The sequence below is a fragment of the Zalophus californianus genome, chromosome 11 (assembly GCF_009762305.2).
Source record: "Zalophus californianus isolate mZalCal1 chromosome 11, mZalCal1.pri.v2, whole genome shotgun sequence".
Taxonomy (NCBI): Eukaryota; Metazoa; Chordata; class Mammalia; order Carnivora; family Otariidae; genus Zalophus; species Zalophus californianus.
In genome coordinates this window covers 95,359,575-95,386,056 of record NC_045605.1, presented here as the reverse complement: position 1 = coordinate 95,386,056, position 26,482 = coordinate 95,359,575, and the positions used below count along the sequence as shown (strand labels likewise).

Here is a 26,482-nt window from a genome sequence, read left to right as displayed (position 1 = left end):
TCTTGGGAGTTTACACCGGGTCCACACGTGATATGCTACCCAAACGCAAACACCAGCGGCCCTGGGGTCTCAATTCCCTCCTCTCCTTAGGGCAGGTGGGGTGGGCCGTGGGTGGGGGACAGAAAGAAGGGGTACAACACAGGAGCTGCCGGCCCTCAGGGGCCCCGTGCTCACACCCAGGTCCCAGAGTCAGGGCTGTGCTGGGCAGGCTTTCCCCGGCAGAGAAATGAGAGCCACTAAAAACAAAACATGACCCAAAACTCCTTTTGTTTTCGGGCCCCGTGGAATGTCTTGAAGACGTATCCAGAGACATCCATCGGGCCTCTCCACCCTTTCCTCTGTCTCCTCCTCCCACCCCTTCTGTTCAAAACAAAAATCATGCTGATCTTTCTTTATGGCACCTCGGCCCTACAGCATTTTGGTAACATCCAGCAAAAACATGTGGTGGGCTGTATGGAAAGCCAGGAGCCTCAACTAACTCTCTTTCGGGGACTGCCCCCATTTCCATCACCTTTGCGGGGGACACGGGAGGGGGAGGGGCTGTCCAGGGAGCACACATTGCTAGCCAAGAGACACATGAAAACTTCCCACGGCCACTATGAGGCCACTGCCCAGTCTCTGATCTGCTCATTTGTCCTCTCTTGGGGTGCAGGGAGGAGGGAGGAAATTAAAGAGAAAGAGGAGCACTTCAGTCCGCGTTCAGTGTCGAGCAGCCCCTAACAGGACAAAGCTGATGCTCCTCAGAGATGTCCGCAACAGTCCTGCTTCCCAAGGCCGCGACACAGATTCACAGACTCCGCTCCCGGGGGCCCTGAGGTCAGAAAACGGGACACCCCGCAGTGTCCACTAACAGCTGTGAAGTGACCGGATGAACGTGGCCTGTAGACCCAGACCCAAGAGTGGAGGGACCCTGGTCCCCTTCTGAGAAATCCACCACTTCAGCACGGACTGCTGACATCCTTAAGGGGCCCTCATGCCCCGGGTCCTGTGCCTGCCAGCTTACTTGTGCCCAGGGAGAGGATGGATAAGAGGGGTATCCCAAGACCATCATCCAGCCCACACCATCTGGCCACATCCAGGAAACAAAGGTACAACTTTTACAAGAAGGGTACATTCAGCAATTTGGGCGGCAAACCCCAAAGAAACCTCGACAAGTTGATCCTCTCATCCCCTTTCTCTACACCAATTCGCTGTTAAAGTTTCTCTCGTTGTTGTTTTTCTGGGGGTGAATTTTTTATTCACCCATACACCTTGCCTGCTCCCCAAGAAAAGCCACCTCCTGACTACCAAGCTTTCCCGCACACGGTGCACCCCAGCTTCACGCTCGGGCCTCTCCCCCGCCGTCCGCCGGGGCGGGGGGGGGCTCCTCCGCGTGGGAGCCCTGCGCGTGTTGGAGGGTCTGTGGTTGTAGGTCCTGGATTTCGGTGCATTGGTCTCGCAGGAACCAGAACTCGCCTGCCTGTGGGTGAAAGGGCCGGGGAAGGGCTCCCCCTGGCGGGGGCCAACTCACCTCAATCTATCGGGGATCCAAAGCGGGCGCGAGCCCACCCGAGCCAAGCAACCCTCCCAGAGGACTCCTATTATACGCCCTAAATCTGGACGTGCCAGAGAGGCTCGGACCCACCGAGCACCCACGGAGTCTCCGCTTCGCTTCCCGAAACCATGCACACCGCGTACGGGATAAGGGGGACCCGGGAGGAAAGCGTGGCGCCCCTGCCCCGCCCGCCCCGCCCGGCTGCTGGGACCCCAAAGGCGGCCCTCCCTCGGTGCCCTGGCTGGGCCCGACAATCCTGCCGGCCCGGATCCTCGCTCCTAATCCCTAGTCTCTACCTGACCTCCTACAGAGTAGCCTGGTGCGCACCCCCGCCCTCGGGGCGCAGCCCCCGCTGAGACCCCAACCTTGTTAACCACACCTGCTACCCCCCGCCATCCTCCCGACGCCCCCCACTCACCCACCCAAAGCGCCCAGCGCCGACTGGGACTGCACCTGTCTGGGGGGAAGCCTCTAGCCCGCGGATTCGGGGCAGGGATCGGGGCAAGGATCCGGGGCGGGGATCTGGCCGAGCACGTCTCCCCTGCCCCCTCCCCAGGCTAGTTTAAGTAGAACTTGGTCTCTGGGCTTCGCCGGGACCGTTCTGGGATCCCTCCCCCGTTCCATCCCCACCCCCGACCGTGCCCAACAGTCGCCGGGGGGAGCGCGCCCGGGGTCTCCAAGTCCTCCGGGGCGCAGCCGCAGGGCGCACGGAGGGCGCGGAGGTGCGGAGCCCCCTACCTTCCAGCAGCAGCAGCCGGACCCCGCGCCAACTCCCGCCGGCGGCCGCGGGGGAAACTTTCCCCGGGCGGAGAGGCGCGCTCGCAACTTGCTCGGCGCCGGCTGCCTTCCCGGCGGTGGCGGCGGCGGCGGCGGCGGCGGCGGCGGCGGCGGCGGCGGCGTGTCCGCGGACCGGCTGGCGCGAGGCGGCGGCGGCGCTGACTCGGGGCTCGGGGCCGGGGCTCGGGCGGCCTCGCGCGGCTCCGCTATGGATCGCTCGGCGCTGCGTCCGCCCCGCAGCCTGGAGCCCCCGAGACGCCGGCGGCAGCTGCAGCCGCGCGCCCGCCCGCCAGCCCGCCGGCCCCACCTCCCAGCCACCGCTCCGTCCCTCCCTCTCCCCCGCGCTCCCTCCCCTCCCCAGACCTCCTCCCCGCCAGTCTCCAGTCGCCGCCGCCACCGCTGCCGTGGCGGCCGCCGAGAAGGCACGTCTCCTCCGGCGGGCTGCCCCTCGCCTCCTCCCGGCCTCGGGCTCGGCCTGCGGTGCGGCATCCAGGCCTCGCTCCGGGGCCCTGGGGCCACTCTGCCCTGCTCCCGTCCTTCACCCCCTGCCCGCCTTCCCGCCTTCCCGCCCTGCTCCCCGGGCCCTCGCTTCGTCTGAATTCGGGAGATCCGCTGGGAAAGTGGGGAGAGTGCCATGCTAGACCCGGAGTATTTATTCCGGGGAAACTTTCACGCTGGCCGCCCGTAACCGACGGCAGGGTTGGAGGGCGGATGACCGTCCATCCGGACCCCGCTGCTTCTCCTGGGCCTCCTGCTTCCCTGGGAGTACCTGTTGAAAGCCGGAGGGATTCACCCTGCCCAGCGCTGCTTCGGCCGGCTGCGGATAATAGAGGCCGAGGACGCGGGAGAGGAGGGGGCGGGGCTGACCCCAGACCAGATGCAAATGAGTTGATTGCAAGAGGTCCGCGCTGTGTCTCCAATCTCAGGACTTATCTTTTCATCTTTGTTCTGCTGCCACAGCCACACACCCCCTCCCCAGCCCCTGACACAGGACTTCAATGAGACACTTAACCTCTGAACTTCCTGTCGCAGACGAAATGAGCAAGCAAGCAGATCGAAGGGGACAGCCCAAGTGAAAGTGCTTGGTAACCCCCCAGATGAGGGGGGTTCTGGATGCCCACTCCTCTTCCCTAGGGAGTTCTTTTTTGCCTCCCCCCCCCCCCCCCCGCTCTGAAGCTTCCCCGGGGCAATGCCTGATGGCCCTGGACATTCACGCAAGCGGGAGCTCTACAAGGTGCCCCTTGGTCAACTGATTCTCACTAAAGAGTGAGTGACTGATAGGCTTTGAACCTATTCCAGTCTTGGGTATAAGGGCTGGTAATGTCGGGCCCCAGGGCAGAGTTTCCAGGGGCAGGAAATCGCTGCCTTTCCTTACCCACATTCCAGGAAAAGGATACACCCCTCTAAGGACTTTGGGGATGTCTGGTCCTTTCAACCCATTCGCTGAGTCCTGCGGTAAATTGAGAAGGGGTAAATTGAAGAGGTGTGACTGCGGGAAATAGACCTCATCCGCCTTTTCAAATGGACCCCGAGTGAGCAATGCTTAACCCAAGGGAAGAAAATCTCTGATAGCGCAATTTCTGTAAAACAAGGACAAGCAAAATGCTAAACGGATTCGGCCTCCACCGTCACCCCTTCCGCTGCCAAAACGGGGTTGGGGGAGGCTGACCCTTTGCGCTGAAAACCCCCACAGGCTCTGCATTTATGGAATGCTGTTGGAAGAGGCAGTCTGTGTGGGCCTCCTTGGACAGAGGCGCCACATAAATTTAAAGAGGGAAAAGGTTCAGCCTCTAGTGAGGGTGCTGGGGCCTGGAAGGTGGAGGCCAGAGACAGCAGGAGCAATGGATGGAGTTTCTGAGGGTCTGGGGGATTGGCAGAGGCCCGCAGGGGGGAGTGGGGGAGGGAAGCACGGGGAGAGGAAGGCAGAGCAGGCCAGTTGGACCACTAAGCCGCCCAGCTGGGAGGTTAGCTCCAGCTCCAAGTCAGAGTTTCCCAGACCTCAGCCGTTCTCCTCCTTCTGTCAAGAATCCGTGCACCAGATAAGGCTGTTTGCTTAATAGCTTTCTTTAAATCAACTCTTGTTTTGTTATTTTTTTACTTGTTTTTACAAAGAAATGTTATATCATTCCCATAAATGGAAAACCAGCATCACATTACTATAAATAGAAGGTCCCATAAAAATAAATACAATGAAAATAAAAGTGTTATTAAATTCTAACAATGTACATTTAACCACAATAAAAAAAATTTTTTTCCAGCAAAATACAGCTGCCTAAGGAAGGTGCTGAGCCCAAGGCCCCACTCTCTTGTAAAGGGAGATTAACAAGGGCTAGAAAGGTGTTAAAGACACATTAGCAACAAACTGAGACTCCAAGTTGTGATGAAAAGGGTTGAAAGAGAACAGAAAGGGACGCCCCCACCTCCAGCTCCTCCAGCTCCGCAGGCCAGCAGGGAGACTGAAGGCCCATGGAATCTCCTTGAAGACCTCTTTTGCTCCAGGAAAGGCAATTCTAAGTACGTGTTGGCCAAAGTCAAGGACCCCAAGAGCTTAGTCCTGGATAGGAGGAGGTGATCCTAGTGGCAGAAAGTGGGCCTCCCCCTCACAGGATGACCCAGGGGCAGTCGCTCCCTTCACTGGCCTCAGTGTCTCCACCATACGGCAGGAGGCTTGGACAAATGGTCTCTGGAATCCCATTTACTATTCTTCGATAAAAGCAAGAAAGGCACCAGGTCATGGCTTATCAGGAAATTGAGGAGAGGGTTTCACCCGGGAGGGGGGAGGGGAAGGGGAGGCTTGGAAAGGGAGAGAACATTGAGGGGGGCACCGACGAAGGTCAGCACTCCTCAGGAGGGAGTGAACGGGGTACTAGGGCCACTGTTGACCGACTGCAGTCTAGGTCGTCCGAAATCCAGAGGTGGCCCAGCCCAGAAGATTCCAGATTCCCCATTTCCCCATCTTGGAAGGAGCCTTGTAGAGAATCCATTGTAATCCAACCACTTCATTTTATAGAGGGGAAACTGAGGAAGCAGCACGGACTAGATCCTAGTCATGGTTGGAGAGATGGGCATCAAACTGAGACCCTTTCGACTTGCCCTGTGTTTGGGGTTCTAGTAGAAACAGTTCTTTTGAAAATACTCACCTCTCCTCCAAGGGGCTCTTAGACTTCATTTTTCTCTGACAGTTGGAAAAAAAACAATGAAATGGTCCGAAAGCCCCAAACTCGCCAGAGTGTGGCCAGTGGTTGGGCAGCCCGTGTCACTGGACTAAGGACACCGGAAGTGAGCATCCACACACTGGCACCATGGGGACCCTAATGCAGAGCAAACAGCCCCAAACCAGGGGTCCACAGGCCCAGGTTCCAGTCCTGGCTATCTGGACAATTCCTTCCCTTCTTAGACCTTCGTGTTCCCATCTGTAAAGTGACACATTTGGGTGCTAACCGTGGGTCTCGAGTTGGGCCAGCAGTCCCGTCCCCAGGTGCCTAAGGACTGGGGGACAGAGGGCGAAGCTCCCTTGCAACTTTCCTTTTCCTCTGTTTTGTACGACGGTGTCTTACATGAGAAAGCGTGTCCTTCACTTACAAAGAATTTGAAGTCACTACAAGTGATGACCTCTTCTTGCTCCCAACCTTTGTAAATTTAGGGCTGATTAGATAGGGACCCTGCCTTGTTCATGTCTGGGTCTCTAGCACTTTCTAGAGTCGGCGCTCAGAGGAACGTTGGATGCCACTTGCTAACTGTGCCCCCTTGCGCCAGCCACTTACACTCTCTGAGCCTCTGCTGGTGCAGGTTTAAATGGGAATTGGAACCACACCCCTGGCACTGGGTGGCTGCGAGTTTCTCAGGGGAAGCTCTCAGCCCAGCCCCTGGCACATAATAAGAGCTCAGCGAAGGGCAGACTCATGTGAATGGACAAATGGAGGATGCTAGAAGGGCCGGGTCCTTTCCCGGGAGGCGTCTCGACCTTACAACCTAGCTTTTCCAAGGCAGCTTGCATATTAAATATTTAATCATTGCCGCCCTGTTTTTTTTTTTCTGAATTGTTTCTTTTTATGTGTAATTTGCAATCATTTCCCCCAAAATGACAGTTCATTAAATGTACAACTGAGTGTGATTGAATCTGTTTATCTTTGGATGATTTTCATAGAATAAATTTGAAAATCCTAGGAACGTCCTTTGGCAGTTTGAAGACTATGCGCTTGATCCTGTAGGGCCTGGACAAGTTGCAGGGACCCTCCTGCTTTCCCTCTTGGTATGCCTCCACCCAGCTGCCCGCAGGCCATGGCCAGCCTCTCTGAGTGTCCTCAGCACCAGGGCCAAGGGCTTGCCTGCCAAGGTCCTCCTTCAGCCCCAGGAATGCTGCTGGCTGGGAGCTAGAAGAAAGGGGTGGTGCTCCTACCCTCCCCCACAGCCGCTGTAGGAAAAGAGGTAGATTCTGGATGGCTATCCTGGGAGGGGCCCTGGGGTAGAGTTTCCTGGGTGCTTTGTGGAGGCTTTCCAGAGAGCAGCTCCCTGGAATAGATCCTACGAGATAGGGAGACTGCTGGACCCTCATCATCCGCCTTCATTGTTTTAATTAACTGCTAGTAATAATACAATACTAATAACTGCCATCAGGGAGCGCTTTCTAGGGTAGAAGCTCAGGTTGTGAGGGCAGATAAACCCAAGTCCAAAGCCTGGTTCCTTTATTCATCAGCTCTGTGGCTTCAGGCAAGGCACTTTGCCTCTCTGTGCTTTAGACTCTTAATCTTTAACATGAGGAATGCGTACCATGCCAGGCACCGTGACGAGAACTTTAGAACACAGGCTCACTTGAGCTTCTAACAACTCCATTAGGTAGGGGTGACTAGGGATCCTGTTGACAGAGACAGAACTCAGAGACCCACCCGAATTCACCTAGCAATAAAGAAAGCAAGTTCAAACCTTTCTCTTTTCACTTTCGTGACAGCAGGAGAGAGCAGTAGGCAGGGGGAGGTCAGAAGAATTGGGGCCACCCTGGCGTTGAACTTTCCAGCTGTTGGCCTTGGCCAAGTGGCCTGACTCCTCTGAGCCTCCCTCTTCTTCCGCTTCTCAAGTGGGATGATAGCACCTACCCAACGGGGCAGTCGTAAACATCAAAGGAAAAGACATCTGCAAAGGGGCTTTGATAAACAGAAAGCGCATAACAAATGTAACTTCTTCGTGGTTTTTTTTTTTTCTTAATCATCTTTATCATCCATGTAGAACTGCTGAGATGATAAGTTTGGAACTAGGGTCCCCCGGGTACAAGTCAGTCGTGCAATAAATATTCGTGAAGGTACCATTTTTGTGAACTCGCTTCACACCTGGACACCCGAGCCGGAGTCAGAAGAAGGAATGTGTGTGGTCCCTGTCCTCATCTGGATGATGGATGGGGGAAACAGTCAATACGACCGGCAGATTTTTAAATTTAAGACTCCTCTTATGCAACAGCTCTCCCATTTTACAGATGAAAATGCTGAGGCTAAGCTGGGGTTGGGCTGGGGCCACTTATCCAAGATCTGCCAGCAACTTGACTTTGGGTCCTGCCTCCCAAATCAGCTTTCTTCTGACCAAATGTCTTGCCTCATTTTCTGCGCTCCAAGCTTCAGTTGCTCAAGGATACCTTCTCCCATCTGTGATATCTGAGTGCCTGCGTCTCTGTTCCCCAACCCAGAGCCTGTTGTGTCCATCTTTCTGCGTTCCCATGCCAACAACTGCCAAAGAGGAGGAATCGGAAGGCAAATTACATCCAGGAGTTGCCCTAGAAGACTCTAGAGGTGGGTCCATGGCCAAGGGCTCATCTGCCCATGAGCAGTGGACGCCTCGTCTAGGGTTGTTAAATCCAGCCAAGGAAGTAAAAGTGGGACTAAGATCAGCTTCTTTGCAGCGCTGGAATGTCGAGGCTCTTGGACTCTGGGACAGAGGAGCCCTGGGCTGAAATCTCAGCAAGCTGAGACAGACCCTGGGCAAGTCACTTAGCCTCGCTGAGGCTCAGGTTCGGCCTCTGCAAAATGGAGATAGTATCAGCCTCTAGGGGAGTGGGAAGGTTGATTGAGCTAACACATGGAAAGTGCTCACAGAGGACACAAGGCAGATCTGGAAGACTGTTGACCTACCTTCCTTGCAGACCAAGTGTCATGGGTACATGAAGTTTTGAGAGCCTCCAGTGTGCTTCAGGGGATGCAAAGTTACAAAGACCACCAGCCAAGAACTTTTCTGAGCTCTTACTAAATCCCCAGCACTTTGCTCACCACTATACCTGTATTAATTCCTCCCAACAATCCTATGAAGAAGTGCCCATTATTGTCCCCATTTACGGAGGAGAAAACTGAGGCTCGGGAAGATTGTTACCTGTCCTCAATTGCTCAGCAGGGGAGTGCAGAGCTGGAATCTGAACCCAGGCAGTCATATTTCAGAGCCCACGATTCTGTATCCTGACTCACACGACTTCATGTCCATTATCTCTCTGTTCATCCAAATCACCCAGAGATTATTAGTATCATGCCCATTCTACAGATGAGCCAAGAGGAGAAGTGAGGTTCAGACAGGTGGAGTGACTCACTGAGCAGGACAAGAGCAGAGCTAGAAAGGTCCCAGGTACACTGCTCTGGCTTGTGGCTGTGACTTTTGAGACTGGGCAATGGGTTCCCTCCAAGCAGGAAGGGCTGTCTGTTCTGAAGCTAAGTGATCCCACAGAGAGTCACCTCAGGCCACTGGGATGTGTGCAGGGCATGGCGACAGGAAGGCCAGTCCCCCTGCTGGTCATTGATTTCGATGTCCATTCTGGGGCACCCATCAGCAGCAGAAAGCAGAGCTGAGGAAGCTGGATCCGTGTCCGGCTGTGTCCCGGCTGTGTCCCGGCTCAGCTCGAGGACAGATCTGTGCCTGGCTGCCACAGTGACGGGGTTACTTCTCCCTCACTGCCTCCAACCTCCTCTCCCTCCCTCCCCCCTACCCCCTTCCTCCCCTCCCTCTCCCTCTGTTAAGGCTTGAATCGTGTACCCCCAAAAGATATTATCCTGTTACGTCTGCTCCCCGCTCTGCTAAATGGGAACTCAACACTTGCGGGAAGAAAATCACGCCCTCTTCCTGCACAAGGATCTCAGTTCCCCTCGTGGAGCTCACGGGGCCTTGACGATGGAAGGAACCATGCTGACTGGCTAGTCCTCTGCTTGAGTGTGTGAGTGTGTGCACAAGTAAAGTAACATGTCAGTGCTTGTACGTGTGTATGTGTGTGTCTACACTTGCGTGTGCGCATGCCTGCATGCGTGTATAGAAGTGTAAATGTCATGACATAAGACTGTGTGTGTGAGTGAGAGAGAGTAGGGGGACACGTCCATGCTTGTGTCTGCTTAATGGTATCTCTTTTTTTTTTTCCTCCAGAGTGAGGCTGATTCACTTACTCCAATGTTTGCATCGCGACTGACTCATTTAATGGGAACAGCTAGTTCATGTGCCAATATGTGAACTGACCCTCAAGACCCTTTCGCCAAAAAAAATACGGACTGTATCTTGTTCTTGAGTTAACAAGGGCTGGGCGAGGATCGCTTGCTTCTCCCAGCGATGCCTGCTGGCCTCGGGCTAGCGTTTCTGACAAAAGGGGACGTGTGAGAGCTTGGGAAGGAAGGCAGGGAGAAGGACCCGCAGAGGAGAGCTGGAGGAGAGTCTCGCGCGGTTTATCAAAAGTGATTTTGCCCCACCGACTGTCTTTGCGGATGAGGAAGCCCACAGATCCCACAGATCGCGGCGGAGAGGCGGCAGCCAAGTTCATCCGCTGATTTGCGGCAGACCTGGGGCCAAGGCCCGTGTGTCCAGCTGTCCACGTCTCTCCTTCTAGTTTTCCTTCTTCCCAGGTGTCTGCCTTCTCCGCCACCGCCTGCCTGCTTCCTTGCTTTTTATTCCAAATATGTAAGCCTCTAATAAACCTAGAGACAGGCTTCTGCCTGATTTATCCCCAGTTATAGAGAAGCCCAGAGCCAATTATAAGGTGGATAAAAGGCCCCATGTGCAGTTTTTAGAACTGCTTCCCCAGCATAAACAGCTTAACTCTGTAAAGCTCCCCCAGAATGTTTGCTCAGTGGCGCCATGTTTTAAGAGGCTGACCTTTGCTACAAGACCTTGGGTCCACTCAGAGGATTGCAACATAGCAGGTCACGGTGGCTTGCCACCAAGTGTGCACAGACCAGCTGCTTTGGGACAGCCTTGCCCAGCGTTGAATTCAGAGAACCTGGCACCTGGTAGGCGCTCGATAAATACCCAGTGAATAAAGGCATAAATTAAATAATCAATAAATATTAGCTTGTGCAAAACAGAATTAGGAGATGAAATCCTCTGAAGGGAAAAATATCAAATAGCCTATCCTCCTCTGCCAAAAAGATCTCATTTCTTCTGATCATCTGGCCCGCCAAGCACCCTGTTACCAGAGAGACCGCGCCACGTTCTGGGGCATGATCCCTCAAAGCAGAGGTTCCAGCCTGCTTTAGATTTCCGCCTGTGTGCTGGTCACCATGCCGGGTAAACACTGGGCATAAGATGGGGAATCCAACAGATGTGGTCCCTGCTTTGATGGCGCTCCCAGATCACGGGCAAGGCTGTCTACTTTGGGGTTTAAAAATAAAAAAATAAAAAATAGGGGGAGACGAACCACGAGAGACGGTGGACTCTGAAAAACAAACTGAGGGTTCTAGAGGGGAGGAGGGTGGGGGGATGGGTTAGCCTGGTGATGGGTATTAAAGAGGGCACATTCTGCATAGAGCACTGGGTGTTATGCACAAACAATGAATCATGGAACACTACATCAAGAACTAATGATGCAATGTATGGTGATTAACATAACAATAAAAAATTTTAAAAAATTAAAGATAAATTAAAAAACTAAAATACTTGGCTTGAAGCTGCCCTGTGAATGCAGAAGTGGCCCCAGTCCCTCCTCCCGCCTGGCATCCCAAGGCAGGGAAATACCGCTGCTTATGGGACTAGGGGGTGACTCACCCCACCCTTAAGGGGCCCACAGCGGGGGGGCTTTATTGGAGATAAAAACCCACAGAACAATCCATACCCTACTTGCTCTAGCCTGGAGCCACTGCCCCTAAAAAAACAAAAGAACTAACAAGAACTCAAGGGAACAGTTAAGCCCCGAGAGAGCTCCCTGGAGCCAAGTACACCCAAAACCTGCTGGCTGTCTGGGGGTGGGGGATGGGAGTGGGGGTAGGGATGGGGGTGGGGGCAGGGGTCTGACCCCACCCAACATCAGCAGTTCGAGATTCCAGGTCCAGCTCTGCCGGTGACATGCTGGTGGCCTGGACAAGGCCCCGCCCTTTCTGAGTGGTCCAGATTGACTCCGCCAAGCCCAGGCCTGGGCGGGAACCCCAGCTTACACTATTGGGCTCAGAAGTGAAAAGGTAAAAATGCCGGGTGCCGGTGGTCCAGGGGCCTGGGGAGCACGTGGGCAAAGGGCTCAGGTAGACCCTGCCTCTCCACACTTGGCCTTCCTGTGGTTTGCCAGAGATGGTGATCCAGGCTCTTTCTCTCTGTCATCCATAGAGGAGTCCATTTCTACTAGGCGTTCCCCCATAAAGCTCCCCTATCCCTACACAGACCTCTGAGACCAGGGTGGAATACTGATCAAAGGTCAGGCCTGCATCTGTCCTTGCTGTTTTCGGAGGAAACTGAAGTTCTGACAATGACCTATCAGGCCCAGCCTCACCTGTCCCCCACCCATTGCCTTATATCATCTCCTCCCATCTCCCACCTTGCTTACCGTTCTCCAGCCATATTGGCTCTTGGCCATTCCTCCAACACTGGCATGCCAGACATGTTCCCACCCCAGGGCCTTTGCACTCACTGTTCCCACTCCCTGGAATCTTGGCCCAGATAGCTACATGACTCACACCATCTCATTGCTCCCAAGCAGCAAGGATTACCCTGGCCAGCACTTTTAAAAAATTGCAAATTGCAATCCTAACACCACTAATTCTGTTCTAATTTTCATAGGATTTCGGGTCTTCTAAGATCCTTTTTTTTTTTTTTGAAGATTTTTAAAAATTTATTTATTTTTAAAGATTTTTATTTATTTGACAGAGAGTGACAGTGAGAGAGGGAACACAAGCAGGGGGAGTGGGAGAGGGAGAAGCAGGCTCCCCGCGGAGCAGGGAGCCCGACGCGGGGCTCAATCCCAGGACCCTGGGACCATGACCTGAGCCGAAGGCAGACGCTTAACGACGGAGCCACCCAGGCGCCCCTCTTCTAAGATTCTGTATCATGTACTTATTCATAATGTTGGAAGATAAACTCATTGTGGATGGAAGTCCTTGTGTTGTTCACTGCTGTATCCCTGTACCTAGAACAAAGCCTAGCACAAAGGAGACACAAAATGCGAAACGCGTGGATGGGTGGGAGCCTTGGACTGGGACTGTCTGGGAGCAGAGGCAGTGCTTTCAGCGTTTTTTTTTTTCCATGAGGCAGGCCCTGACTGGGGACCTCCCAGGGCTGAGCCCAGAGCTAGGCACCAGGAGCCCGTTAGCTGTTAGATCACCGATCACCGATCACCACCACTACTGCTAACACGACAGGAGCTCACGTTTGCTCAGCTCTCACAATGCCAGGCTTCGTTCTCAGTGCTTTGTATTTGTGAATTCATCTAATCCCGGCAGCTACCCTCAGTTCTGGGTCCTGTCATCACCCCCACATGCGCAGGAGGCCCAGAACACGGAGTAGCTCTTTCCCAAAGTCTCCGTGCCGGCAAGCGGCAGAGCTGGGCCTGGAGTCAGGGGTCTGGCCCCAGAGCAGGTGCTGCTGTCAGGGAGCCTAGAGACTGATAGAGGGGACAGACACTGTGCCAGTGACTGACTTGTGCAGAGACAAAAGGACAGTGCAAGCGTGCTGAGGAAGCAAAGGGGGAGATGCTGATAGCAAATGCAACCAGACAGGCCAAGAAAGGCTTTTCATGACAAGTGATGTTCATTGAGGTTTTAAAGGATGTACAGGAGTTCACCAGCTGAAGAAAGGGGGAGGCTGTTTCAAGTCAAAGGGAGGAGGGCAGGAAATATTGTGAAAACCCTCTGGGAATTGCGAGAGGTTCATATGATGAAATCATGGGATGCCCATGGGGAAGGGGGGAGGAAGCCAAGCCAGAGAAATAGGTAGCAGCCGCCGAAATGCTAAGCTAAAGAATGTTGGCTTTATGAGTTCTGGAGGCTGGGGGCTTAAGTGGGGTAGTGAATTTATTCATTCATTCAACAAACATTTTGAAAATGTTTGCAATGGAACAGGCACAGTCCCATGTTCTGGGATGTGTGAGCTTCAAAGCTCCCTCCTAGGAGATAGAAAAAGGACCTGGCTTAAATCCTGACTCACAGCAGAGTTTCTATGGTCAACTGCTAATGGAACGAACGAATGAACAAATGAAAGAACGAACTTCATTCCTCTACCCAGCTCCCTACGAATGAAACTTTGACATATTGCACGAAGTTCTGCACCCTGTTCCTCCAATCACCCATTCCTCTGCCCACCCCCTGCAAGGAAATGACAAGGAGAGAGACCTATTAGGACCTGGGTAGTCATCTAGAGACCATCACCAAGTGCAAACACCTCTGCCCCCCCTCAGATCACTGGCACTAGCAGAGGGAGGCAGCCTGGCCCTCGCTTCCTGGTGCCCGTTCTCCCCACCTGGGCTCAAATCCCCGGGACAGCAAATCACAAGACAGAAAGGATGGGGCAGGTGTTTGCACTTCGTGATGGTCTTGCTTGTTTGTGGGAGGGCTCACTTGTGAGCAGGGCTTGGCAAGGGGATTTATTTCCTTTAAATCTTCCTCCACCTGCCCTTTTGCTTCAAATTCCCTTTAGTTCATCTCGCGTTTACAGAGGTCGGTTAGAGCCCTCTGGGGACCCTGGAGGCTCCTGAGAATAAGTTAGTTAGGCAGGCACATGTTTATTGCCCGCCTACCGTATACGGGGCACCGTGCTAGAAGTCACGCCAGAGGGCAACCCAGTAGAACACCAGTGACCACCGACAATTATCAGAACCTGCTCCCAGCTGTGTGCGTCAGCTCATTCAAGCCACAGACAGCTCTTATCAGCCTCTCCTACTATTAGAGCCCACTTCACAGAAAAGGAAGCTTTAGCACCGAAGGGAGGCTGAGCTATCCAAGGGACAATGCTCTTGACCGTGACTCCGTGATAGGACAGGAGGCCCGTGCCTGGCTCTGGGGTGGAGGTGGGTGGTCGGGGGTGGGTAGGGTAGGATATGTATATGTGCACCTGCCCACAATGCAAGCAGCGCCTCTTCATGGACAATGTGCGTGTGGTTGTTTTATGTCCACAAATCCCTTTAAAAAATGGAGCCTAATTCCCTTCCCTTTAAGTGTGGGCCTGACTTAGCAATGCCCATTTTTTAGGGAAGCCTGCTTCTCCCTCTCCCACTCCGCCTGCTTGTGTTCCCTCTCTCGCTGTGTCTCTCTGTCAAATGAATAAATAAAATCTTTTAAAGATTTTATTTATTCATTTGACAGACAGAGAGAGAGGGAACACAAGCAGGGGGAGCAGCAGCGGGAGAGGGAGAAGCAGACTCCCCGCTGAGCAGGGAGCCCGATGCAGGGCTCAATCCCAGATCTCTGGGACTGTGACCTAAGCTGAAGCCTGATGCTTAACCAACTGAGCTCCCCAGGCGCCCCTAATGGTGCCCTTATAACAAACAGAATGTGGCCAAAGTGGCCATTTCAGCTTCCGCCTTCCTTTCGCCGGCTCTGTCTGTCCTTGTCTGTCTGTTTGTCTCTCTCTTTCATGCCTCACTCTGGGGAAGCCAGCTTCCACGAGAAGAAGTCCACGTGGTGAGGAGCTGGGCCCCCAGCCAACAGCCATGTGAGTCTGCCATCTTGGAAACGGGCCCTCCGGCCCCAGTCACACTTTCAGATGACCACAGCCCCAGCTGCCATCTTGACTACAACTTCACAAGATGCCCCACACCAAAGCAACCTGGCCACACATCAATTCCTGACCCACAGGACTGTGTGGGAGATTCTTTTCTGCCTCTGCCTGTGGGGAAGATTTGTTTTGCAGCATCGGATAATTAATGGAATGTGGACTGGCCTTGGGAGAGAGCAGAGAGAGGCTCCTGGGATCTTAGGGGTAGGAGGGCAGAGAAGGGGGCTCCGTGGAGGGCCAGCTGTCAGTCGAGTGGACGGATTAGATGTAGAGGGACAAGGATGATGATGATTCCCTGGGGGTTTGCCGTACACCTCCCAAGCTTCTCGTGCATTACTGATGTCATCTTCCTAACAGCGCTGTGTAATGGGGCTTTATCAGCCTGTTTATCTTTATCACCCTCTACTTAAAGATGAGGAGACAGAGGCTCAGAGGGATCCAGTGAGCTTCCTGAGGTCACAAAGTCCATGCAAAGCACAGTCAGGACTAGGCCAGACTGAGCCCAGAGCTTGTGCCCTCGACCATTATGCTGCCCTTTGACGGGGAAGCTGGTACTGAGGGACTTCAGGGTGGGGCAACATGAGAACGAGGGTGAGGGTCCGAGGGGCTGGTGACAATCTCTTGCTGGGGAAGAGAAGAACCAGGAGCAATAGGGGGCTAGGACGTTTGCAAGTCCAGCCATAGGCAGAGGTTGCGCGGGTGGTCACGAGGGGGGCAGAGGCACCTTCCCACCGTGCTAGATAGCCCCGGGATGTAGGTGGTTCGGGTTTGAAACGTGTGCTTCTGCTGTGGGGACTCAAGGATGGCACACTGGATGGGGTAAAGCTCAGCTGACCCCAAACTACAGTGAAATACTATAGGAGTGCCGTTCTCTTTCAATAATAGTTTCAGGATTAACAAGCTTCTTCTATAGTTCTCCACCAAAGTCATTATCATTTGAAAATGAGTCCCTGGCACCGCCAGGTTCTAGCCAGTGGGAAGGGGCAAGAGAATGCAGAAAAGGTCCAGCCAGAGTCTCGAGGCATGACCTGGGAGTACCACCATGACTTCTACTCACAGCCTTTTGGTCAGAACTTGTCAGTGGCCACGTCCAGGTGCAGAGAAGGACGGGAAACTCAGCCACCTCAGTAGCCAAATGGACACCTGCAGGTGCGTTACTATGGAGGAAAAGGACAGGGATTTGGGGCACCACCAGCAGCCTCTGCAACAGGGGGATCCTGGATCCAACAGACGGGACACTGCAAGCTTAACCCAGACTGCCCTCTTTTCTTAACATTTTCAAGGTAGGCAACATCTTTGAAGACCTTGAGAAAGCTGAGGACCCCCTCCCCAGGAAAATATGCATATACGTAATAGTGATGGACCCAAAGTTTGTGTCCCCCCACCCCTCCCCGCCAAATGCCTATGTTGAAGCCCTAACCTCCAATGTGCTGGTATTTGGGAGGTGATTAGAAGGTGAGGTCTTGAGGGTAGGACCCCAATGATGGGGTCAGTGCTCTGACAAGGGAAAGCGACACCAGGGCTTCCTCTCTCCACCACGTGAGGATCCAGTGAAAAAGCGACCATTTGCACATCTGCTGGGACCTTGACCTCAGACTTCCCACCTTCAAGAACTGTGCAGAATATGGATATTGTTTAAGGCACCTGGTCGATGGCATTTTGTTATAGCAGCATGAGCCTACTAAGACAATAATTTTGCATACAAGTTCAGGGGTTCTAAGAAGGCTTCAAGTGAAGACTCCGTGGGTTAGAAGCTAGTCATAAATGCACTAATCACTGCAATTCAGATCTGAGCTTCCCAGCAGCCAAAGCAAAAAGGAGATCCTGGGTTCGATAGCTCTCCTTTGTCTTGGCGGGGGAAGCATATTGAGTTCTTTGAAAGAGAAAAATCTCTTTCCTGGCACCATCGTCTGGGAGGAATTTATCTTTTGGCGGCAAACCAGTAGAGCTTGTGCAGGTTGCCTGGGAACCCCAACCTGGCAGGATGGCAACACCACCTTGAAATGCAGAACACTGTCAGCCTCGTCTCCCCAAGGATAGGCAGTCCCCCACCCTGGGTGTAAATGCAGCTCCCGGCTCTGAGGCAGGTTGCTAAACAGACGCGTGGGGACGTATGGAAGGCCCTGGGCATGCAGCTGCCCCCAGGAAACGCTTTGAGCAGCCAACGTGCAGCGGCCGCCACTGTTCCTTGTGGTCCCCACCCAACAGCCCAGACCCACCATGCCTCTGGACCCCCGGGGGGGACACCCTGCCTGGCTGCTGTCCTGGGGCCACCAGGGGCAGAGTGCTGATGACCGATCCTGGAGCACACAAGGGTTGTCTCCGGGTCTTGCGGGGGGGCGGGGGGGGGCTCGAGTCCCCGCGCCCGCCCCCCCCCGCCCCCCCGCCCCCCCTCGGCCCAGCGCTCTGCTTCCGACTCTGCTCGCGTTCTGGGGGCGCCTCTCATCCCTTGCTCCTTCGCTCTGCTGGTGTGGCTTTCACCGCGTGCTCTCTCCGCTGGGTTAGCCCCTGGTTGCCTCGGACCCCGGCCCACTGGGCTGCTGGCAGCCCACCCGTGTCTGTTGTCCCTGCATCAGTCTCCCTCCCTTCTTCCCGTCACTCCGTCCCCCCCCATCTCTCACCTCTCGTCTTCCCTTTCCCTTTGTCTGTCCACCCCTCCATGTGTCTCTCTGTCTCTGGGTCTGTTTTTCTGTCTTCTGTGACTATTCTCTGCTTTCTCACCCCTTCCTCTCCTCCCCTCCTTCCCTGCCACTGCCTCCCTCCCCTCCCTCCTGCTCTTCCTTCCCTCTGTCCTCCCCCGTTCCCTCCCTCCCCCTTCCCTCCTTCCTTCCCCTCTCCCTCCCACCTCCTCCTCCCTCCCCTCCCTCCCCCCTCCTTCCACCCTCCCCGCTCCTTTCTCTTTCCCTCTCCCCTCCCCTTCCCCCCTCCTGTCTGTCCCTCCCCCTCACCCCATCCTCCCTCCCATCCTCCTTCCCCTCTACCCCTCTTCCCCCTCCACGCCCTCCCCTCCATTCCTTTCTCCCGCCTCTCTCCCCCTCCCTCTCCCCTACCCTCCCTCCCAACACCCTCTTCTCACGTACCCTCCCTCCTTCCTTCCCTCCCCCGTCCCTCCCTCCCAGTGCCTCCTTCCCTCCTACCCTCCCTCTCCCTCCCACCCCCCTCCTCCCTCCCTCCCTCTCCTCCTCTCAGCATTTTGGCTCAGGGCATCTCCCTCTCTGTTACCAGTGTCAGTCTCCATCTCCATGCCTCTCACTCCGTCTTGCTTTCCTGAATCTCAGAGAAGGGGGCTGGGGCCCAGAGAACGCTGGGGTGAAGCACAAGGACAGTGAATCAACTCAGAACCCTGAATCTGTGCCTTACACATCCCCCTTCCCCACAGCCCGTTCACTCTGGTCTCCGGGACACCCCCTCATCGCCCTCTGTCCGCCCACCCCAACACACACACACACACACACACACACACACACACACACACACAGAGTAGCCCCGGAGCCCAGCCTGGCCCACAGGCCTCTCCATGATCCTGGCTCCATTCCACGCCGGGCTGGAGTGCCTGGTTGCCATGGTTACCCCGGCTCTCCTCAGAGGCCACAGGGGATGGCTGGCGCTGGTGGCTTGGACCAACTGGGACCAGAACCACCTCCCTGGCTCCTGTGTCCCCCCAACAGGCGTCTCTCCCCATCTCCAAGGGATTCCAGCCTGGAGAACCCACCGTACTTCTCTAGGAGGCCATACAACCTTCAAGAGGACATTTGAAGGTCTTCCTTCGAAGGAAGTCAGACCCACGGCTCCCTCATCTCAGCTGGATTCATGACCAGGACACCATTAGCCAAGTGTAGATCAAAGCTGCCGAGCCCTTGCTAACACTCATGCATGCAATCATTCAATCATTCATTCATTCAAACATTTTGAGATGGAGGGCTGAATAAAGATAGGTCTCTACCTTGGAGAAGCCCCCACAGAGGAGAGGGACAGAGGACTCTGGAAACACCAACCTGCCTGAGCCTAGAGCATCCAAAAGGGCCCCCCGGAGGACAGGGTAATGGCTGGCCCTAGAAGGTGAATAGGGATAGGAGAAAGAGAGTGACTGAGGTTTGAGTGCAAATGACTCAGCTTGGGCAAAGGCACTGGGGTCGGGGAGAATGTCACAGTGCGGCTAACAGGAGCTCTGTGAGGGCAGTAGCCTTCATGCCTCATTCAGTGTCGGGCAGACTACATGGTAAACCAGTGCTGAGGGAGCAAAAGAAGGGGTGAATGAAGGAGCTGCAAGAGGCTCAGCGGAGGCCGGAGGCACGAGGCACGTGGAGGGGTCAGGACAGAAGAACTGCAAAGAAGTTTCCAGGCAGGCTGTACTGAAGACCTTTCCGCCCATGCCAAAGAGCTGGGACTTCATGCCTCAGCCAACTAAGGGCTTTGTTTGGTTGCTTGCCTTTTTAAAGAAATGAAACTCTGGCAGCTGTTTGGAGGAACAACAGGAGTTTGAAGTTGTAAGGTTCGCATGTCCAGAGCTGACCTGTCGGTCTTCCTCACCACCGCCACCACCCCCCCCCCCCCACCACAAGCGGCAAGAAGCAGGAGGAGCCGTGGCCTTCTCCATCCAGCTGATGGCAACTCCATCCTGCCAGTTGCTCAGGCTGAACACCCTGACGTCATCCTTGACTCACCTCTTTCTCTCCCCCACTGCATCTGATGCATCCGGAAATCCTGTTAGCTGCACTTTCAAAACGTGCCTGGAATCCAACCGCTTCTCCCCACCTCCTGCTCCCCCGGCCTCGTCCAAGGCACTCTCACCTCTTGCCAGGCCTACTGCCCCAGCCCCTAACCTTCTGCTTCCCCATCCGTGTGCCTCACCCTCCCCTCAGTCTCCTCTTATCCAGCAGCCACAATGATCCTGTTAAAATGGGAGTCACATCTTGTCACTCTTCAGCTCCAAGCTCCGAGATGGTTCCATCTGATGCTGGGTAAAAGCTGAAGTCTATGTAATGGCCCAAGGGCCCTGCGGGATCTACCCTCTCACCCCTCACGTCCCTGATTGCCTCTCCTACAAGTCTGCACCCTCTGCACCCTGCAGCACTCTGACCTCCTGACTCTTCTTCCAAACGCTTCAGGCAACCGCCTCCCTCAGGGCCTTTGCACGGGGGGGGGGGGGGGGGTTTCCCATTGCCTGGTGTGCTCTGCCCCCAGAGGCTTTGTTGCCTTCACCTCCACTTCCTGCACAACTTCGCTCAAAAATCATCTTCTCAACAAGCCCCACCTAGCACTATGTTAGTCTCCTAGGGCTGCCGTAACGAAGTGGCACAAATGAGGGGCTTAAACGACAGAAATCTGTTGTCTCACAGCTCCAGAGTCTACAAGTCCTAAATCTAGGTGTTGCCGGGGTTCGTTGTTTCTGCAGGCTGTAAGGGAGAACCCGTTCCACCGTCTGCTCTAGCTGCTGGGGGTTTGCGGGTCATCTTTGCTAGTGCTTGGCTTGTGGATCTCTGCCCTTCCTCTCCCACCTGGCGCTGTCCCCATGTGCGCGTCGGGGTCCAGATTGCCCCTTTCCATAAGGACGCAGTAGGGGCCCACCCTAGCCCAGGATGACCTCATTCGGACTAAACGAGTGACAACAAGGTCACATGCCGCAGTACAAATGAAGTTTGTGGGGGAGACACATTTCGACCCATCACAGCCCCCCAATTTAAAATTGTACCCCCACCTCCGCCCTCCCCAATCCCAATCTCTCTCTGTAGTTTTACAGTGTGATCACCCCCCCCCCCACGTCTACACTGCTCCCACTTGTGATGGTTATGGTTTGTTGTCTCCCCTCCCCCTACGCGAACATAAGCTCCATGAGGACGGGACTGAAATGTCCCAAGTGCCTAGGTCATGCCCGACACCTCCCGGGATCTGACGAACCTGGCCGGGTGAAAGGGGGCTGACAGCAACCCGGGGACCATTCAGGAGGCTGTCGTGGTACCGAGGCCTTTGCAGCCCAGACCGAGGCCACACAGAAGGACTGACAAGCAAGCCACAAACTGAGAGGATATTATGTGGACAGAATTTGGTGGCTTTAAAGGATTTTTAAAAGAAGGGGGTGGGAAGCAGGTAAAAATAGAACACATTCCAGATTTTTCTAATCCTTTTCTGGCTTCTCAGCTCTGTGGCAGACACTGTTGGTTGGCTGCCCCCGGAAGCGTGCCCCCCCCCCAACCCCCGCCACCATAAGGGAGAAGTCAAGAAGCTCAGAGAGTCCGGCAGCTCTGACAGCCATAACGTTGTCGTGACACTGACCCAACACCAGCCATCCCTCCCTCCAGGCATTTTGATTTGTGAAAAGCATAAAGCCCTACAGGCTTAACCTCCCTGTCAGCTGATGTGACAGATTCTCAGATGGGCTCTCTCAATCTCCCTCCTCGGGGGCGAGTCGGAGGGCCGAAAACTAAGATTCCCAGACTCCCCCGAGGCTGGGATTCCGAGGCTCTGCAGGTCAGCGCGCCCGCCTGAGGTGTGGAGGGAAGAAGAGAGGAGGCGGCCGCCCGCCTCCCGGGGCTGGCAGCCGTGGAGACCGCAGGCCCCAGTCACAGCGATGGCTATGGCCTTCCCAACCGAAGCCCCCGGCAGCCCCCTGACTGTCCTGCTCCAGCTCTCGCCACGCTTTTGCAAACTCCTCATTCCCTGATGTAATCCACGGGCTGCTTAGGATTCAGAGAGTCTCCCGCTTCCGGTGCTGAACCCCCAGAGCCGGGTCCTGCGTCAACTCCCTCGCTGTTCTCTCCTTGTCTCCCCTCCCGCAGCCTGGAGAATTCCCTCTGGCTGGAAGCATGGGTGGAGATCACCTTTTGCCTCCCCCAGCCCCCGTCTCCCCGAAGATCTACCATCCCAGGACGGGAGCGCCTCCCACCCTTGTGAGACCTTCAAAGTCCAGAGTCCGTCCATTTCTGGTTCTCCGCTCTCTCCAGGGCCTCCTGGGTGAGGAAGTGGCCATTTTGCAACTCGGCTGCTGGTTCGGGAAGATGGAGGCTGGGCCCACATTGGGCCTGGAGGACACAGAGGAGACAGACGGACGTCGCAGTCCTAATCGTGACAGCTAAGGCCTGTGCCACTCACCGCGCGCGTTTTGTATTTTTCTCAGTTAATCCTACAACAAGCCAAAGAGGAGGGAACTACGGTCGTTCATCTTGTGCATTGTGGGAAACTGAGGCTCACAGCCTCCCGAGGCAGCCTCGCCCCTTCACGCTTAGCTGCCCCGACTCTGGTCGAATCCTGGCTCTCCCTGAGCCCATGACCGCTTCCATCAGGCATCCGCTTCCGGGCCCTGGTGGGTCCTCCTTGCCTCCTTCGGCAGCCGGGAGGCCAAAAGGTTTCAGATTACAGGGATCGTGTCCCACCCAAAACATCAGGGCCAGGGCAGCCTGACCCAACTCGGAGGCTTGAACTTTGGAGTGGAAAGAGGGGGGCCTCAGGCTCAAGCACTCACTTGTGTGATCTGGAATACGTCTCCACCTGTCTGAGCCTCAGCTGGGACCGGGGCCTCCTCCATCCCTGGGGGCTGCATCAGCGTAGCTACAAAGAACAAGAAGCCCAACAAAAAGTGACCTGAAGTCTAGGGGAATTTTATTTTATTAATTTATTATTAATTTTATTCTCTCCAGAGAAAGAGTGGGCCCCTTCCTCCTGCTGTTCCTTTTTAAGAGGCAGAAGAACCTTCTAGAGGCAGTCCACCAGATCCCTGCTTGCATCCCACTGGATGGAATTGCACATAGGCCCCAGCTCCATGCCTGGCATCTTAGTCTGCTTGGGCTGCCATAATAAAGGGCCACAGACTGACTTAAACACCAGAAATTTATTTTCTCACAATTCTGGAGGCTAGACGTCCAAGATGAAAGTGTGGGCAGGGTTTCTTCTGAGGCCTCTGTCCTTGGCTTGTCTGTGGTCACCTCTCCCTGTGTCCTCACACTGTCCGTGCATGTCTATGTCCTAATCTGTTCCTCTAAGGACATCAATCATATTGGATGAGGATCCATCCTAGTAACCTATTTTCACCTTAATTACCCCTTTAAAGACTCTATCTTTAAATACAGTCCCGTTCTGAGGTACGGGAGGCTAGGACTTCAACATGAATTTCAAGAGGACACACTAGAACTCATTAACACCTGGTGATAGCGCCATAAATGTGAGCTACTGGTATTTGTATTCACATTTGTGTTGTTTTATTATTGTGTTCTCCGCCTCTGCAATGGAAACTGAAGTCTCTGCTCTACCTAACTGAATTGTTTACGCAACATCAAAAGATCATTTAAGAGATATTACTTTACAAACGAAAATTCTAACCCAGAGAGGAATCACTGCTGGCAGGACTCAGGGAGACTATCCTCCGGAGGACTGGGAATGGGCCTTTGGCCCCTGGCTCCTGTCTGCTTTGCTGGGTGAAGCCTGGAGGTCTGGCTGGTGGTGGTGCCCTGCTGTCCCTGGCTTTATGGTCCTGCCTCCCAGGTGGCATCTCACAGCCGGGAGTGATGACAGCTGAATGGGCCATTGGCAGCAGGGGAATTAGCAGCTCCTGGGGGTGAGGGGGGCTAGTGGGATGGACCGATCTCTGGGCAGGCACCAGGCTTGGCAGCTGATGGCAGCCAGGGCTGACGGGTGGAAGGCACTAGAGCAGTTTCTGCCCTCTGGGGGCCGACTCTGTCCCTGCTCTGAGCATCAACAGGGGAATTTCTTTTTAGCTATTCCCGGAGGATTCCTTCTTACCCTGGTCGAGCTCTCAGAGGGAGAAGGCACAGAGTGGAGGGGAAATCAGGCTGGATGGACGGGAGGGTCAGAGATGCCTTTTGAGGCCGTGCCCCTGGTTGACCATATGCTTTCACTCATTCATTCATCCATTTACTCATTCATTCTTTCTTTCTTTCTTTCAACAAATAGTTGAGTTCCTTTACATAGGTCAGGCATTATTCTGGGTACCAGTGATCTGGTGGTGAACAAAACAAAGTCCCTGGCCTCACGGAGTTTACAGTCTAGTGAGGGAGACAGACAATAAATACATAAGCCCGTATCTATAGAATGTAATGGCAGGTGACTATGATGACAAGAGAAGCAGGGTAAGGGGACAGAAAATGAGAGGGAGCGGTATCTAAAACAGGGTCCAGGAGGGCCTCTCTGGGAGAAGACCCTTGAGGAGAGACCTGCATGAGGCAAGAGAGAGAGCCATGCCATGGGAATGGAATTCCAGGCTTGGGGGGCCCAGGCACTCTGGAGCCCAGGAGAAGAATGTGCTTTGTGTGTTTGAGAAAGAGCCAGGAGCCAGTGTGGCTGGAAGGAAGTGAGCGGCGAGATGGATCCTGCAGGTCCCCCAAGGCCAGGGAGAACACTCTGGCTTTCACCTCCAGTGGGAGGGGAAACCATTATCAAGTTCAAGAAAGGGTGTGATTTGCTGTGGGCAGAATAGAAGGGCTCACACTGTAAGAGCTTGCAAGAATAAGGTGAATTAATTCCTGAAAAGACTTACAGAAAGTGCCATATGAGGTTATATATCATTATTATTGTTGTTACCCATTTTACAGAAGAAGGAACTGAAGCTTTGAGTGATAACTAACTTGCCCAAGGTAAAGCACTAGCATGAGGTGGGAGCCAGTCTTATATAAGAGCCTGGGCTCAGTAGCACTATGGATGGGCGATTCAGCAAACTCACATCCAAGTCTTGGCCCTGTCACATATTAGCTGTGACTTTGGGGGACTAGCCTTCCATGGTTCCTTTTCTGCATCTATAAAATAGAGGTGTGGCAGATGGCCTCAAAGACTGCACCCATGGCCCTGCCCCTGGTGCTCATGGCCTTGTGTCTTCCTCTCTACTGTGTAACCTGCTCCTAACCAAGAGGATACAACAACGTTGAAGGATGTCATTTCCCTGATTAGGTTACAAAAGCTTGCGAGTTCCATCCTGCGAGGAGACTCTCTTGCCTTCTGAGCTTGCCGACCTTGAGGAAGCAAGCGGCCCTGCGGGACAGGCCCACGTGGTAAAGAACCGAGGACAGTCTCAGGACACAGACCACAGGGAATACACTGCCAACAACCCCTGGGAAATGGAACCATGCACATTCGAGCCTTCGGATGAGACTGCGTTTGTGGCAGACAGCTTGGCCACAGCCTGAAGCAGAGGATGCGGCTGAGCCATGCCCAGTCTCCTGACCCCCAGGCAATAAATGTGTGTTTTCTTACACTGCTAAGGTTTGGAGTAATTTCCTACACGGCAAGAGATAACTAATACAAAAGCAATACTTGTGCCTACCACCGACAGGTATTTGGGGCACCAAACACAATGTTTTGTATGAGACACGTAGCCTCGTGCCTGACACAAAGTGAGTTTTAAAAGTAGCTATTATCACTTTAATAATTAAGTCTTCCCAGAGGATAAATGAGAAGACTCTAGTCCCTGAACTTTGGGTCTGAACAGGGCTTGGGGTTTGCTTTTGCTAAGATCTGGATCTAGAAAGGCCAGGCTTGGACCATCTGCTCCAAGGTCAGGGCTACCCCTGGCTGATTCACTTTGCCCCTGCAGAGGGTCCCAGGCATCCTGATGTCCGCGACATGGAGGGTCCCATGCTGAGCGGTGGCCCGGTTTGCATCCCCAGCTTCAACTTCAGAGGGACCTCAAGGTTTGCCCTCCTGGCTCTCCCTGCTCACCTCTGGAAGCCCACCCTTCTCAGAGAGGGGACCTGCCTCCCTAAGCCCAGAGAGGAAGGGGTTAGTGGGTTGGAGGAGGGCACAGCCCAGCCAGAGGCTCAGCGGTGGGCTCGGCCAGGTCTCTCCTTTGGGGAGGAGCCCCTCTGTGTCAGAGGTGTCCAGGTTCTGGCATTTTGTCCATGGGGCCAGGGCTGTCCTGCCATTGCTGTCGGCACGGGACACACACCCCCACCCACACGTGCCCAGGCAGAAGCCTCCAGCCATGAGTCATCGGCTCCCAAGGCCTTATGACCATGACCTTATGAGCCAGGCATCTGTCCATGCTCTGAGAGGCAGGACGTGCCACATTCAGTCACCTGCACCACCCTCTGACCTCCCCAGTACACAGCTGGGCGTGGAACGGGGGTCTCAGGACGGCTCACTCTCTGTCTCTGTGTCTCTGTCATGTTGTCTTGTCTCTCCCTTGTCTCCTCATCTCTCTGTCTGTCTGTCTGTCTCTCTCCCTCTCTGTCTCCCCCTCCACCTCACGCTCCCCGTGCCCTCCTTGGTGTCAGGGAGGCTCCCTTCATGCCTGTCCTGCTTCTTAAC

At 54.5% G+C, this 26,482-nt stretch overlaps 1 protein-coding gene across 5 annotated transcripts in view; it reads right to left on the bottom strand.

Annotated features, from left to right (window-relative positions):
• Positions 1–3,101, bottom strand: part of TSPAN18 (tetraspanin 18) — a 180,862-nt gene extending 177,761 nt beyond the window's left edge. For 4 of the 5 annotated variants that reach the window (XM_027579607.2, XM_027579604.2, XM_027579603.2 and 1 more), the window contains exon 1: positions 2,273–2,478. The gene's annotated coding sequence lies outside the window, so the exon portion shown is untranslated. Of the gene's footprint in view, positions 1–2,272; positions 2,479–3,080 lie in introns of those variants that run through there. The other variant, XM_027579605.2, reaches the window with a different exon arrangement.
• Positions 3,102–26,482: the final 23,381 nt, after the last annotated feature.